Here is a 16,852-nt window from a genome sequence, read left to right on the forward strand (position 1 = left end):
CGTTTTCCCATCAAGAACCGTAGTAAAACAAGATTTCCCACACTAGTGTTCAATTAAAACAATGAGAGCAAAGTTGTTTCGTTAAGAGGTGCTCACCTGATAGGCATCTGTGGAATCAGGCATTGACTCAGTTCTCCCAGAACTGAAGAGCTGGCTCTGTAAAAAGAAAGTATTGTTTACCTTCCTGTGCATATTTTGTGCAATTGGAAGAGAAAAGAGATATTGTTAAAAATTAGCAATCCTTATGGGCCCGTTTGCTCGAAGCGCTAACCGCGGCTAAAGTTAGCCGCAGCACCTAGGAGAGGGATTTTGAAATCAAGTAACGGGCTCGGTAGGGATGCGGGGAAACATGGCGGAGCCCCGGTAACTGAGCGCCGCTCGCTTTGGATCTAATATGTCGTTGTAGCTGCAATATCGGGCGCATAGTCAGCAACGAATGCTGCAGTAGGCTTTCGCTTTGCCTTACCTCACTTATATTGCAAAGCATGAGCAATGACCTCGCCGCATTTGTTAGATAATCTTTCGATTCTGGCAATTCCTAAGCCTAATGAACGCGATAATTGTTGGCATGGCAACGTCTTTGGAAAGCGGATTGCCTTGACTCAATCGGCCGGGTATTGATAGCACACAAAAACAGACAGCGTCCCAATAGACCTTTTTCTAAATTGCCCAAGCATCGAGGAGAACGCTGGAAGTGTAATTCTACGGTCTGCACGCGCTGGCCTCCCTCTTATAAAAGATTCAAAGTATATAATCATAATAAGGCTTTGACGAATGCACGTGCAAGGCAAAATTTGTTTTAGACTTTTTACTTTTGAATAATTACTACTGCAGACGCCAGCACGTGCAACGTGTGTAATTACACTCGTAGCGTGCTCCTCGGTGCTTGGGAAATTTAGAGAAAGGTTTATGGGACGCTGTCAGCTTTTGTGCGCTATCAATACCCGGCCGATTGAGTCAAGGCAATCCACTTTCCAAAGACGTTGCCATGCCGACAGCTACCTCGTTCATTTAGGCTTAGGAATGGCCAGAATCAAAAGACTATCTAAACAATGCGGCGAGGTCATTGCTCGTGCTTTGCGATTTAAGTGAGGTAAGGCAAAGCGGAAGCATACTGCACCATTCGTTGCTGACTAAAGCGCCCGATATTGCAGCTACAACGACATATTAGTTCCAAAGCGAGCGGCGCTCCGTCATTGGGACACCGCCATGTTTCCCCGCATCCCTACCGAGCCCGTCACATGATTTCAAAATCCCTCTCCTAGGTGCTCTGGCTAACTCTAGCCGCGGTTAGCGCTTTCGAGCAAACGGGCCCAGATGTGCAAACTTTACTGTTCAAGGCTGCTAGGAGCAGTTTATGACACTAGTGTTCAATCAAAACAATTAGAGAAAAGTTGTTTCTTTAAAGTAAAAACATTATTTAAAATTGGAAGTGACTTTTACCTTCAAAGTGCTATAACCAGGGGCAGTGGCGTACACAGGGGGGAACCGAAGGGGCCGCGGCCCCCCCCCCCCCCCCCCCGAAATTTCCGAGGGGGGGGGGGGGAGGGGGAGTTGGCGAGATTACTGACTGTCGGGTTTATTAATATCAAACTTCGTGGAAAAGTTGTAAAAAAAAAGGAAATAAAAAAGGAAGGGAATGCAATATGGCCATTTATGACATAGTAAAAATAATAAAAAAATGTGTAGTTTTAACGTCTTTTATCTAATATGACTGGAAAATAATCAATTAACGAATATCTTTCTTTACTTCTACTTTTATTGTTTCACGAGTGCCCCATGTCCCTCTCGTGGAGTCGCCAGGGCTGGTTTGTCGTCGCCACGGAGCGGCCCCCGTGTCCCCTGTCTTAATTGTTCCTAAGGACCCCGCTCTGGGTGCGTACCATGCGCTGTGCCTCGCTCGAGCACAGCGGGGCCCCTCGATGTTTTGTAGCTTTTTTTTTATTTTGAGAAGAAGCGTCAGTACTGCTCTTGCACCCCGACGAGGGGTTTTCCTTGAAGCGGTGTCCGGCTGATGGTCAACAGTTAGGGCGAAGGTTTTTGGGAGTTTTCGGGGGTCTATGCACGTGTCCTTTCTTAATTGGATATTGTATTGTATCTGTTTGTTTTGTACCGCGTGGCTCCCATTGGTGTAAAAAGAGTGATATCTGATTGGCTCCTCGGATGGCGGGAAAAGTCTTAGAAAAGTGAATATAGGCGCCTAAAGGCGCGGGATTTGCGGTTCAAGGTTCGAGTACGGAAGTTGTCATCGGCAGTTTAAGAACCGCGCGAGATAGGGGCGCGAGTGTGCGACCTGCTGCCTCAGGACGAGGGCCAAGTGCAATATGTGAGTGTGTGAACCGTTTTACAGCGTCCCTTTGTTGCATTGTGTGAATTCCTTGACTTTCTTTTGTAAGGACTTCGGAAATCTTAGAAACCGACACCAACGAACAAATCACGTGAGATTTTTGTTGGTTAGATCAGGGTTAAGATAGGGAGTACTTTATGGTGGAGCAGCTTTCCAGTGCTTATCGTCTATCCATCAAGATGTTCCGCGTTTCTACTTAAGCATCATTGTTTTATCAGCCCTGATGACTGGAGGTTTTGTGCATTGGAGTTGTGCTTCATAAAACATTTGTTTTTTATGATTCTTGTTTTCTGCTTACTCTAGTGCCTTCTTTGGACGTGACTTGTAAATGAAAAAGTAAAATGCAAATGCCTTCCTGATTGGGAATTTCCGGGGCATCATTTTTATGTATCATAATCATCCCAAAACCAATATGACAACTTTATTTTAATTACTTAATAGAAGAATACATAGTTATTAGAAAAAAAATGAACATGCTTTTATTTTCTCTTGGACTTCCTTTTCTTTTTATCTTGTCCCCCTTTACCCTCGTTGGTCTGGCCCCCCGCGAAATGAAATCCTGCGTACGCCACTGACTAGGGGTGTGCGAATACCAAATAGTTGTTTTCGAATCGAATACCGAATCGAATCAAGAAAAAAAAAGCTGAATATCGAATCGAGTATCGAATAGTGATTTTATTCGTAGGAATTTTTCAAAGTGTGCTGCAAATGAGACTATTATATGTGCAGAGTATGTGCCTGGTGTAGAATATGCATCTTGTACAGAACAAAAGCAAAAATGTAAAAGACTTCTGGTAAAAATAAAAGCAGTTGCTGTTGGACGTTGGCCACTAAAGATCCAATTTTATGGCGCAAACATAATCTATCTACCCTAAACGTCACAAAAAAAAAAAGTTACAGCCACGCGTGCCTTCTCGTTAAAAGACCTAACACTGCGACCCTTTTAAAAAAAAATATTTGTGTATCTGAGAAAAGGGACATTTTGCGATATTTGGTCTCCATTTTAAGGAAGAAAAAGGACACCGGGGATTTTATTTTGCATAAATAAACAGATAGGTGTTAAATCTGAGTAAACAGGCTTAAACAATATAATCTGAAGCAAGGAAACAAAACTTGGTTAGGTGGCGCAAGTCACCGTCCAACTGCCGCTATGCATCAATTTTTCCGTCTATCTATCCTGTTTTAGAGAGCCTTGATTTAAAAGAGGGAGCAAGCGAAACTGAAATTACGAAGACTGCTCCAGCGCAGGTTGGTCGTAAGTGTGCATGTGTTGTGTTGTCGCGTGGAAAGAAGGCGAGCAAACAAAAGAGCGACGACGCCTGCCCTGCCTGCCCGATCCCGATCAACGCTTCCGTCTTTTCGTCACCTTCTCGCAGTTCGTAATTCAAACGCGGCTATCGAACAGTTGGAAACCCTCTCAAATCCAGGCACACTATTTTTCCGTCGAGTTTTCTTCAGAACCAGAATTTGCGGATTACAGCTCCAAAAGAACGACGACGATGACTCGGCTGGTTTCATCGGCGTGGTTAATGTAGTTTTCTTTGTGTGATCGTGCAGTCGCCGATTTCCGTGAATGCGGCAAGTGTGTTCTACATCGGCGCTCGTGAAAAACAATTAGGCATGGTGTGGCGTAACGGGATGTTTCGGTTGCGATTCAAGGGAAGATTGTGTAACAATCGTGAGTAAATCTGCTAGCTATAAAGTTTGTGGCTTTCGTTAATTTTTTTTTTCTAACCTGCGCGTTAGATTTTTGTGGAATGGTAGGACCAAGAGGTGTTTCTCGCATGGTCTGTCTAATATCACAGCGCTTACATCGGGAGAAAGAACAACTTTTTTGTCAGCTCCGCGCCGACCGCGCGTCTTTGGCCAAATATATTGAATATTCGAGTGACCGAATACTAAGAATTCGATTCGCGAATCGAATAATTCGGGAACTTTCTATTCGATTTGAATTCGTATATTCGAGTATTTGCACACCCCTAGCTATAACACATGAAATGCAGTATTTAAGAGGTTGGTTTTTTTTAATTTTAAACTGAATTTGTGTATAGGCCCCATGACGTCAGATCAAGCGACATCAATTTTTCTGCCAAGTTTAGTCGGGAAGCTGAATTGGCACATAGGTCACGTGACATCCATTTTTCCGCTACATTTAGCAGGAACCTTACCTTGTAGGTCACATGACGTCAGATTACATGACAAATTTTTCTGCCAAATTTAGTGGGTAAATTGAATCGGTGTGTAGGTCATGTGACATCAATTTACCCGCTAAATTTAGCGGGGAACCTGAATTTGTCTGTAGGTCACATGACGTCAGGGCACATGAAATCAATTGTCCCTCTAAATCTAGCAGGGGAACTGAATTAGTGCATAGGTCAGATGACATGAATATTTCCGCTAAATTTAGAGGGGGAAATTGAATGGTTGCATAGGTCACATGACGTCTATTTTTCCGCTAAATTTATCGAAGAGCTTTAAATTATCTGTAGGTCTCGTGACATAAATGTTTCTGCTAAATTTAGAGGGGAAACTGAACTTGTGTAGAGGTCACGTAGCAGCAATGTCCCCGCTAAATTTAGCGGCAAATGCACGGATGGATGGACAACATTTTAGGATTAAAGGGTAATGTTAAAAAGCACTTAATGTTCTTTAAAAAACAGCTGCTCACCTGATGCGCATCTCTGGAAACAGGCTTTGACTAGCAATGAATTGTAGCCCCAGGACTGAAGTGCTGTTTCAGTAATGCTTCCTGCACAAACAATTAAAAAAAATGTAAAAACACAAGCCCCAAAATTTTCTTGCCATTCTCCTTCCGCTGCTTTTCTGTGCATTTAATTTATTTCATCCCTTGGCAAATCCTAAAGATTTCGAAGTGCTTATCCTACGTCTTTCTGTTAGAGCCCGGTTCATGTTGCAGAAATTTGGCCGAATGGGTAACCCGGAGCATTCATTGTTCGTCGAGACACTTTTCCTTTTACTCCATCCTGTTCTTGACAGCAGAAACTACTCTCCCTTGACCACAGTCATTAAAGGGATACTGAACCGAAATTTGGATTTCGCAAAATAAGGCTGTAGAAGCGCTGAACGGGACGCTACGAACTGCAGAACACCACTCAAACATTGATATCTCAAACGGATGGCCGTACTTCTGGAAATGAAGGGCGCGATCAAGTGAGGTCTTTGACGTAATTGTCCTACGGGAAAATTTGAGAATGAGGGGAAGCGGCCTTGCTTCTCTGCTCCTTGCTTCGGTTCACCAACTCGACACGAGACGTAGCGAGGTGAAGAGGGAATGGGAATCGTGACGTGCCTTGTCTCGTCGGCCTTGTCAGCCGTGTTCAATCGCGAATTTCTTTTCTAAGAATATGGCAATCCGTTAGAGATATTGCTGTATGAGTGGTGTTTTTGGGTTTTGCAGCGTCCCGCCTATCCGTCCAGCCTAATTTTGTGAGCTCGAAATTCCGATTGAGTATCCCTTTAAGGAATTTTCAGATCATACACAGGTGGTTGGCATTGCCAATACAAGCTCATGATTGAGCATGGAATGAGCAGACGTCTGCAATCTGCAATGTCTGATCTACAGGAAGTTTCTGTTTTACCAAGACTCGTACCATTCCATTGCCAAAGAAAGGAGCAGGCACTGTTAATAAAAACTTACTTTCATTACACTGTTTTAAAGAACAATTGCTCTTTCTTAAGATCAAATGATCATATTAGGATAAATGACAAATAATGGTAGATTCACATGATGGATTGAATCGCAATTTTCATCCGTGGACCGTTTGTCACGTTACCATCATGTCGGCTATTCCTATGATTTGCACCTCGTCAGCGGACGCCCAGACTGTGAGGGCAGAGTGCCTTTTCACGCGCAGATTTCTGGTGGGTGAGTAACAGTAAAAGCGTTTATGTACAGTAGAGTACCAACAGCACAGCAATATTTTTGTTTTCGAATAAGCCAAACAAAGATAGTGCACCACTGTGTTTTGTCATTCGCTGTTTCATTTTGTCGAGCCATTCTTATTTTCCACTCGTGAAAGAAGCTGCAAGAACTTTGCCCAGTTGATGCGCCGCAGGTTCTGGTACTCCTCCAGGTCGGTGTCAAGAAGCTTCTGTGAAAACCTGCCTAGCACGCTGCAGTCTTTCCTGCACGTCCACCCAGTTTTCCACCCAGCAAGACCTTTCTTACGGCTGTAGTGTGCTGAAGAGTGGTGCACAAGGAAGCAATGCGTAAAGGCATTTCCAATTGCCTCTCCGCGACCCCAAGACTTCATCGCTTTAATGCTGAAGCCTTCTGGAGCAGCACTGTACTTGTGTCATGTGGTTAGTAGAGCTAGTGGTGCTTCACGCTAAGCCTGTTACAATGCTTTGTCTCGCTCGGTATGTAAAAGCGGCACACAACGATTCTTTTTCATGATTGCACCGTGATCATAGTCGCAAACATCACTTCTGACCTTGGAAAACGGTGCCACAGTGCGATGTTGGCCTTTTGTGGAATTGCAGGGCCGCGAATAGGTTCAGTCTGTCCTCGCTGTCATCAGCTCGTCTCCTCCGTGTGGACGCACTTGAGGGACTGACGTTCCGTGGACGTCTTGCAAGTGATCAATCCATCTGCGGATAAGCTCGTCGTGTGAATCGGTCATAAGTAGACTGCAAAGTCTGCACTCACTTAACATTTCTGTTGACGTTGCCTGCACGTCATGAAAGTGTGTCTTGTATCCAGTTAGATATTCTCATAGGAACGAGGAAAATGCATAACAATGTTGCACATTGTTCACCGTTACCACTCAACTTTTTTCTTTCTTCTAGCTTTTTTTTTAATTTTCATTGCACGTACATCCCAGGCCGCACATGTTTCCACAATCAGTCACCATCCTTAAAAACCTGCACAATAAAAAAATGCGTGCTGCCATCTCTAAGCAGCTACGAAAGCTACAACGAGAGGTATGCTCAGAACAAACCTGGGATGCCCAAAAAGAAACAAGGGGTAAGGTATGGTGCGCGGATAAGCTACACACATCCTAAACGGTTTAGGGACGGCTGTATAGACCGTTTTACTGAAAGAGGGCAAGAGAGAAAAGGGGAAAGCTACCGGCGCTTTCCCCCTTTCCGGTTGTGTAGAAAGAGTGAAAGTCCCGGATGAGAGGCTTGGCCGGTGTTGGGTGTCTGCAGTGCCCCAACTTCGTTCGCACCTTCTTTTCTGTTTTAAACTCGCACACTTAATTACAGCAACGGGCTTCGATGGCAACAGTCCCCCAGTCATAGGTCACCATTGCTCGGTCATAGGGTGCTCGAATAAAAACAGAAAGCGTTGAATACTGTCGGAAGACCTATGTAGCTTGCAAGGAATCCGGCAAGGCGAGAGCGGCTGCAATGGTCTTTAAAGGCCCGTTCACACTCTTGCGACCGAGGAAGACCGAGAGAGATCAGACTGCTTTTTAAGCCTCTTGCGATCTCTTAGGACCACCTCCGCGCTGCAGCCCATTCGGTTATAAAAAGTCGTAAAAGGCTTAAGTCGCAAAAGGCTTAAAAACCAGTCTGGTATCTCTCAGTCGTACTTGGTCGCAAGAGTGTGAACGACGTTTAAGCTCCATGCTTTCCACATGACCCCAGTTTCAGGCGGCAGTGGATTGCGTCCGTGAACCGAAAAGGCGTTTCCTCAACGCCAACCTCTCGACTGTGCTCGGAACATTTTTCGTGAATGGAGCGCGCACCGAACGCTGTATCGCTAATGAACATGGGGTACGCTCGCAAGGTGCGTGCGAGTTTTTTTGGTGATAACTGCTGTTTCAGCTAGTAAAATTTTGTAACTGAATATATCTTAATATTGATAATTTGCAGTGGTGACTGACTCGATTTTATCGTCTACAGCACCTAGTTGAAGGTTCGTTTCCGCCGCCGGGTGAGGCTGGAAATTTTAGAAATGGTAGTTCTATCCGTTTTCCTGAATCGCGATCTCCTGCGTGATACCAGAGAGCCGGCAAAAGCGCTCCTTGGAGTGGCGCTGGTGGATTGCTTCCATTGATTGGGCGCTTTGAAACGCTGGACGGTCGCTGCAGGCTATGGCAGTTTAGCTCTGAAATGAAAGGCACTTGGAAGTGAGTGGCACCGTTTCTTGAGCTTACACAATTAAGGCTGAACCGCATGTACGCGATTTAGCAAGCGACGAAGATTTCTCACTGTAGCTCGGTTTTTCGATTTCTAGAAAACGTTGCTCATCGCCTTGGTCGCTTGTTCCCGTCGTTTTCGTGTGATTCGCCTCGTCGCGCGGCTGATCGAGCGATTGCGAAAAGGGTTGCCATCATTTGTCTCGTTGCTCGCTAAATTGCTTACATGCGGTAATCTGGCACGTAGCCAGGGGGGGGGGAGGCATGGGGCCCGCCCCCCTCCCCCCCAAAATCTTCCCTTTTGCTGGGGCCTCCTCTCCCCCCTACCCCTCATACAGCATTTTGCAATGGGCGAGCCCCCCCCCCCCCTCCCCCCCCCCCCCTTCCGAAACAAAATCCTGGCTATGCGGTTTATACTTTATGGTTGTCGGCACTTGCGAAAATGTGAAGCTTGAATTTTATCGAGGGCTTTGCCCTTGCCGACTGTCAGACTGGTGGGAAAACTTTGGGTTCCAGTGAAATACCACCACATGATTTCTCGCTTGCTTATGAAGTGAGGAGGTGGTGGTTTAAAAATCAGTTCATGGTCTTTAGAGGAAGTTGTTTAAAACACCTTTTTTTCTGTTACTGTTGTCACTACTCAATGCGCGTTTTTGTTTTTTCTTCCAACCTTCTCAATCAAGTACTGCCAGAGGGTTAGTAAATAAGCGCAACATATACAGGATTTTGTACAGAAAGTCAGTGCCCCAGTCGAAAAAGAACTCTTTATACTCTCCGCAAACAACATCATCAATACAGACCCTACTTCTAAAGGTGCACGTCACGCATTGTTTCGAGCAGTTCCCGAAAAAAACGACCTAGAATCCAACCTCCACAGTGGAAGCGAATACGCGCGCCAGCACGCTAACGGGTACTTTTACCAGTCATGGGTTCTGCAAAACACACCGCCTAGCTAGGCGATACCAAGACACCACGCGATTTGCAGCAGTCAAGCCTTGTTTACCGATTTACAAGATGAAGCTCCGATATAATCACCAAGTGCCTCGCTCGGCCGCCCCAGCTGCCTCCGGTGGAACCTTTGCCTCTGGGCGCCTTCCCGCAATCTGACTGCTCGCTCAGTGACAGATCGGTTCCGGGACTTCCTTGGCAAGAGCTCGAGGGCCATCCAATGCGGAACGCACGTGTGCGACAAGGAACCGCTCACGGTCGCCTTCACGTCGCCTGCGCACACAAGAACACGACATAAACGCTCCGAACAGAAAGGACTGAAGAAGTAAAACGAATCGGCGAGCACTCACCAATTAGACTCAACTCCACAGCTGGTTCCACGGGCCCGCCGGCACCTAATACACTTCCTTTTTCCAAGAACGTTCTTCGATGTTCTTTTCCAAAAGATTGGAAGCGCCCAACATTACGCCCGAAAGTTTGAAACTCGATTTGTTTTTGTGTTTCGTTACGATGGTGATGGCGATGCGGCGATGCTCGTTGGTTCCGGCCACCGTGGTTCCGAACAAGCTCATTTGACGCAACATAAATGTGCTTGTTTTAGTCAATTGAATTTTAAATTTTCAAATACAAAAAGTTGTTTTAACATTTATATAATTATCTGTAATAAACCATGTTGTAGTGCATTGTGTACTAAACTGAAGCTTGGCCAGGCTTGGCCAGCTCGGCCTCGTTTCAGTTTATCATGGCGGCGACCACCACTGTCCCATGTAGCGTGCTCGACCTATTTGCTGTGCATTGGTTGTCTTGTTATCCACCTCCTGCGATCCGCATCAGCAACAAGCATGCTATATTGTCTGCTCGCCGGAAAGAATATCCAGTCTTCTTGGAAGCAAGGCCCCCACTAGGGTTGCTCGGACGTCGTCGGCACCCACGAACCGACTCTGCAAGCCTCACGTCGTTGCTTGGTGCCTCCACGTTTCCGGCGATGGATCCCCAAGCCCTGGCCTCAGCCGTATATGACGTAGCCGTTGAAAAACAATTTACGACAATGCGGTGTCTTTGGAATGCCATTACTACGATCAGTGGCTCTTAAGACCTCAGTAGCCCCCCTTCAATGGTGAGCTCTTCGATGTGAACGCTCTTACCTTCAGCGTCCGGAGACTGCTGCGATTTTCCGACGAGAACGGACGTCTTTTCCGGGCTCCGCAAACCCTAAAATCTGTACGTGATACTGGTATAAATATCGCCTCGCACTGTCGGCCCGCCGCAGCACGTCCAGCGAGAGGTTGGCTTGCTCGAGTCTCGTTCTGTGAGCGGCGCGCCCGTTTCCGCTTCGAATATGGCTTCAGCCGACACCGCCGCTTCGCAGCTCACCAATATCTCTGCATCCATCCTGAGCCAGGACGTGGAAATCCCCCTAGAGGAAGATGAGCTAGGTGGGAAATGGATCACCCCTAGAAAGCCCCGCAAATCTCGTCTTTCGGCCCACTCCAACCCCGAACTTCACGCAGTTATAGTGCATCTCCCAATCCTTCCTGCTGGCGCAGCTGTGCAGCCTCTTGGCATTTTGCCGGCGTTCTTGCAAGCCACACAGCTCCCTGCTGTGCGGGGAGCTGTGCAAGCCGCACAGCTCCCCGCACAGCTCCTTCACGCAAGGAAAATGGACACAACAGGTTCAGCCATCATCACCTTCATCGGAACCCATGTCCCTTACACAGTATACTACCGTCGCCTCGAATTTCGCTGCCGTCCCCTCAAATCTCGAGCCCATCATTGCAACAACTGTCTCAAGTACGGGCACCGTCCGCTGGCCTGCCCGGGCAACCAGTGACGCCGCCCCACGTGTTCCACCACCCTGACCCACCCGGACGAAGCTCATCCCTGCACACCCTGGTTTGCCTTGCTTCAACTCGCAGTGTGGTTCTCAAACAGGGCACTTGGTCCCGAATAAGCTGCTGCACCTTCACTCACTCCACGAGACGCATCCCTCAACAGTTTTAGCGGTATGTAAAGCGTGAATGCAGGATTCGGTTTATGACAGTCACATTGTCGATTGCTAGAGTGGAGCACACTGCTTACAGAAAAGATTGTGCTAAGAACTGTGGAGGTGTGCTAGTCGTGGTACCTTTACCATTACCCTTTTGGTGACGCCGGAACCTGAAGCTGGAACCTCCCACAAGCATGGCAAGGTGTTGCTATGCTGTGCGTGATGCCCGGCTTCTGTGAAAGCTGAGTCCTACGATTTGCCCAGCGTGCCACTGGTGCTGATTAACACAAATTAATTAAATGTGTGCATACTAGAAGTCTTCCAGTTGAGTCGCTCAGAGTGCAGTGTATACCATGGAACCATTTCCAGTGGCCCAAACGCTCGACAGTTCAACGGGACAGTGTGCTCAGTGCAATTGTTCTCAACATGTTTATTAATCGTGATAATGCCTGCCTGATATCGACTCCCCTGCTGCTACGGATGACCAGAAACCACGAGGGTTTGCAGAACAACATCGACAAGGTCTACTATAAACAACCACCTATGCTTCTTCACATAGCATTTTAAGTAGTTTTGTCCAAAACATGCCGAACAGTGGGTCTTTTACTTTGCGTATCCAGTCGATGAGTGAATGAATTTGGAGTTTTCTGGCGCAGCAGCAAGCGTATCCAGTGGAACCGGCCATAGCACACTTAGGTGTTTTCCACACCCCTGGTCCTGCCACACCTAAAGTATTGCAGCTCCATATGAGACTCCTATGAGGTTGATCTTGTAAGATCAGGTGAAAGTGTTCAGCAAAAGGGGGCAGCTTACGCTATTCTTCGGCAGCCAAGCTCTCTACGGATCACTCACTGCTCTGACATTGGCTGGAATTCTGGCCCTTCACTGGTGGGCCAGAGGTGACCTTAAGTGTGGCCCTTAAGTGGGTCATCTTATTCTGCCTCCTAGACAACGTTGTGGAACTGCAAGGTCACGTGACAGCACTGAAGGGAGTTGTTCGCAAGAATTGTGCCGGTGCCTTTCAACCGTTTCCTAGTACCTATCACTGCAAACAATTTTCGTCCCATTTTACGGAAAAAGTTGCTGGTTCGATATAGCAAAAAACGGGTTTTATGTCTGTTAACTAAGAAACGGACACAGAGTCCGTCAGAATTACGACAAAAGTGTTTGTAAAATTACGGAATTTTTTTACAGTGTACCGTGTTCTGCGTTAGCCACAGTATGGCTGGTAAGGCTTTAAGCGCGCTGAAAAGCATGCTTCAAAGTTCCAGCGCGAGCTACCAGTAGCAATTTCGCTGCGCACGGCAACGCTACGCTAAAACCGCCTATTGCGATTCCCAGCACTTATCAAAACTGCAGCCGAGATGCCGTGTGGCGACGGACAAGGCGCGTCCGTGTCTTTGCGGGTCAGGATTCTGCCCTACTCCTCGAGTTCAGCGACGACACTTGGTTCACGTCCCCCACCAGACCGCCGAGTGGCAATCGCGACGTGACAGCCTTTGAAAAAGCCCGACTTGACAGCAAAACTTCCAAAAGCGAGGCAAATCTTCGTACGGACACACGAGCACTTTACGTGCGACATCCACCGTCGGCCATGACGATTCATCACGATCGCGATGCAGCTCACGCATTGCGATCATCTAAATGGTTTCACTTACGTAAAAAGACACAATTCATGCGACCTACACTTCACACCGGTAATTATATTTAGACTGTACCAAATTATACATTTTCATAAGTTAAAAATGTTGCTTTTACATGAACCTCCGATGCGACGTTGCGCATTCCCCTCTAGGGACATTTTCTGGGTACTAATCCCGATGAAGTTACAACTCAATCGCCGCTCTTCGTCGACGTCATCAACGCGCCGTGATGAAGTTCCCTACCAGTTGAGTTCGCCGCCGATCGAGATTCGGCTCCTCCCACCGGCGACGTCACGATGAAGTTTCTCCATCGCTTTTTCCAGCATAGACAGACCGAGCTGAGTTTTCAGCTGAGTTGAGTTTGAGACGTTGTCCTGAGCTGAGCTTGAGGCGTTGTACTGTCCCCTTTTTTCTGTCTTCTTACACTTTTCCTTTCAAATTTCATTCCCAGTATCAGGATTTTGCATCATGTACAAACTAAACTTACTATATGCCAGCGTCCCTCGGGCGGCGTTCGAGCGGATTACTACCAGCGTGCAAGGGAGTAGGTAGGCAGTTTGCCAGATCGCTTCAAGGTTTTTTTGAGCTTCAACCACCTGCCTGCCTCTGGCCGTCTCGAGCTGGATGAGTATCGTTAAACAGTACGTTCGTGTGATCACTACTGCGTGATGCACGTTAAAGCCGCCCCCCCCCCCCCACCATCCCCCCACCACGCCCCCCCCCCCCCCTTCCCGGGCTGGCGTTAAGAATTGTACACGTCACTCTGCACTGGCAAATATTCCAACACTTCCACTTTTTTATTGATCACTTGAGGGCACATAATGTATTTAGAGCATTCAAGGTCGACCACAGTATGGTCTAGCCGAGTCGCCAAATATGGATAAAAACTATCTAGTGGTCGCTACGGGGTCGAGAAATATCACTTTGGTGAATGGCGTCCAACCGAAACTAAACAGCAAAGAGCGCCGGTAAAGTTATCGCTCCACCCTTCCGGGCATGCGATTCGTCATTATCGCGGCCGGCTCCACTTGCTTAGAAGAGCCGGCCGCGATAATGACGAATCGCAATCCCGGAAGGGCGGAGTGATAACTTTACCGGCGCTCTTTCCTGTTTAGTTTCGGTTTGACACCATTCACCAAAGTGATATTTCTCGACCCCGTAGCGACCACTAGATATTTTTTATCCATATCTGGCGACTCGGCTAGACCATACTGTGGTCGACCTTGAATGCTCTAAATACATTATGTGCCTTGAAGCGAAAAATTAAAATGTTAGTTAAGTTATATATACATATACAGGGTGTTTTTTTAAGCTTAACAGATTTGTTTAAAAGAAGCCGTGAAAGTTACACTTATGCCGTTTGTGGGGGTGAGTTACACGGCCAGGGGGACATATTATAGAGGTCTAATCGTAACCATCAGTCGGCTAATTAATTAAAACTTGCTGAATAACTTTTAGAGCGCAGCTCTTAGGCGCCTGTTTCCGGCTTGAGCGGCGTCGCCGTCGGCGTCGGCGTCGCCGTCGGCGTAACCGCGCGGTGCATTATGGGTAAATTTCCCCGCTAAACCTAGCGGAAAAATTTCCCCGCTAAATCTAGCGGAAAAAATTTCCCCGCTAAATCTAGCGGAAAAATTTCCCCGCTAAATCTAGCGGAAATATTTCCCCGCTGTCTAGCGAAAAAAATTTCCACGCTAAATCTAGCGGAAAAATTTTCCCCGCTAAATCTAGCGGAAAAATTTCCCCGCTAAATCTAGCGGAAAAAATTTCCCCGCTAAATCTAGCGGAAAAATTTCCCCGCTAAATCTAGCGGAAAAATTTCCCGCTAAATCTAGCGGAAAAAACTTTCCCCGCTATATTTAGCGGAAAAATTTCCCCGCTAAATCTAGCGGATATAATTTCCCCGCTAAATCTAGCGGAAAAAATTTCCCCGCTAAATCTAGCGGAAAAATTTTGGTCACGTGACCCGGGGAGTCACGTGACACCCCGAGGTCACGTGACCTCTGAGGGGGGCACGTGTTTGCCCCCACGTACCCCACCAAGGTCACGTGCCCTCGGGGAGGTCACGTGACCCCCCCCCCCTTGAGAACACGTGGCCCTCAGTACCCTCCCCTCCTCCTCCTCAAGAGCTGCGCTCCAATTCGGCGTTACAGGGAGTGGTAAACGGCTTTCACTTTTTTAATTAATGAAAATAGACATATGGTTCCAATTAGAAATTTGCGCAGCGTAGTCGAAAACCACTAAATCAGTAATTTTCAGAAAGACTTTGAGCGTGTGAGAAGAGTAGTAGCGCACTAAAGTTACCACTCGTAGATCAGGTACAAAGCTAGCGGTTGCGATAAAGCGCCCTGCGATTTTTCCGTCTCTTATCTAACCCCAGCCTTGTACCTGCTCCACGAGTGGTAACTTTAGCACAATACTACGCTTCTCACGCGCAGAAAGTCTTTCTGAAAATGACTGATTCAGTGGTTTTCGATGACGCTGAGCAAGTTCCTAATTGGAATCATATGCATATTTTCATTAATTAAAACGTTAATTAACGAATTTTAATTAATTAGACGACTGATCGTTACGATTAGCCCTTTATATTATGTCCCCCTGGCCGTATAACTCACCTCCATAAGCAGCATAAGTGTAACTTTCACGGCTTTTTTTAAACAAATCTGTTAAGCTTAAAAAAATACCACCTTGTATATATATATATATATATATATATATATATATATATATATATATATATATATATATATATATATATATATATATATATATATATATATATATATATATATATATATATATATATATATACTCGTATCAGTGCCTTCAGTTACACCACTTTTCTTGTCTCGCTATTCTTCTTCGCTTCGCATTTGGATTTTGTAATGCTCCGGCCACGTTTGAAAGGCTGATGGATACTGTTCTCTGAGGTCTGAAGTGGCAAATCTGCCTTTGCTATCTAGACGACATTGTCATTTTTGCACCGACGTTTGAAAAACTACTCGAACGTGTGGCCACTGTTCTATCGTGTATTGCAAACGCCGATTTGAAACTGAACACCAAGAAGTGCCATTTTGCGACAAAAGAAATTCGAGTTCTCGGACATGTAGTATCACAGGAAGGTGTCCGACCCGATCCTGACAAAATTCGAGCAGTCGCTGAATTTCCCATCCCAACTACAGCTAAACAACTTCGGAGCTTTTGGGTCTTTGCTCCTATTTTCGCCGATTTGTCCAAGGATTCGCAACGATCGCCGCCGCCTCACACGCCTCACATGATACAACCAAGCCTTTTCATCGGTCTCCAGAATGCCAGTCTGCCTTCAATCAGCTAACTGCTCTCCTGACGGGCGATCCGATTTTATGCCACTTTGACCCCTCACTTCCAACAGAGATCCATAGAGACGCCAGCGGATATGGACTAGGAGCAGTCCTAATACAACGCAAACCACCCATACCCGAGAGAGTTGTGGCATACGCCAGTCGCACCCTGTCAAAGTGTGAACGTAATTACTCTACAACCGAAAAACGAATGCTTGGCTATTATCTGGGCTATTTCTAAGTTTCGACCATACCTGTGCGGACACCATTTTAGTGTCATCACACATCACCACGCTCTCTGTTGGTTAACGTCGTTGAAAGGCGTCTCGGGGCGTTTGGGACGCTGGGCTCTTCGCCTCCAAGAGTACAACTTCTCCGTCACTTACAGGCCCGGACGCAAGCATGAAGATGCTGATGGCCTCTCCCGTTGCCCTTCGCCAACTATTGCTCCTGACGGGGACGAAGATCCGATTACACTCGCTGCTCTCTCTCTGATGCTGTGG

This window comes from Ixodes scapularis, unplaced genomic scaffold, assembly GCF_016920785.2.
Source record: "Ixodes scapularis isolate PalLabHiFi unplaced genomic scaffold, ASM1692078v2 PGA_scaffold5__190_contigs__length_132052651, whole genome shotgun sequence".
NCBI classification, from domain to species: domain Eukaryota; kingdom Metazoa; phylum Arthropoda; class Arachnida; order Ixodida; family Ixodidae; genus Ixodes; species Ixodes scapularis.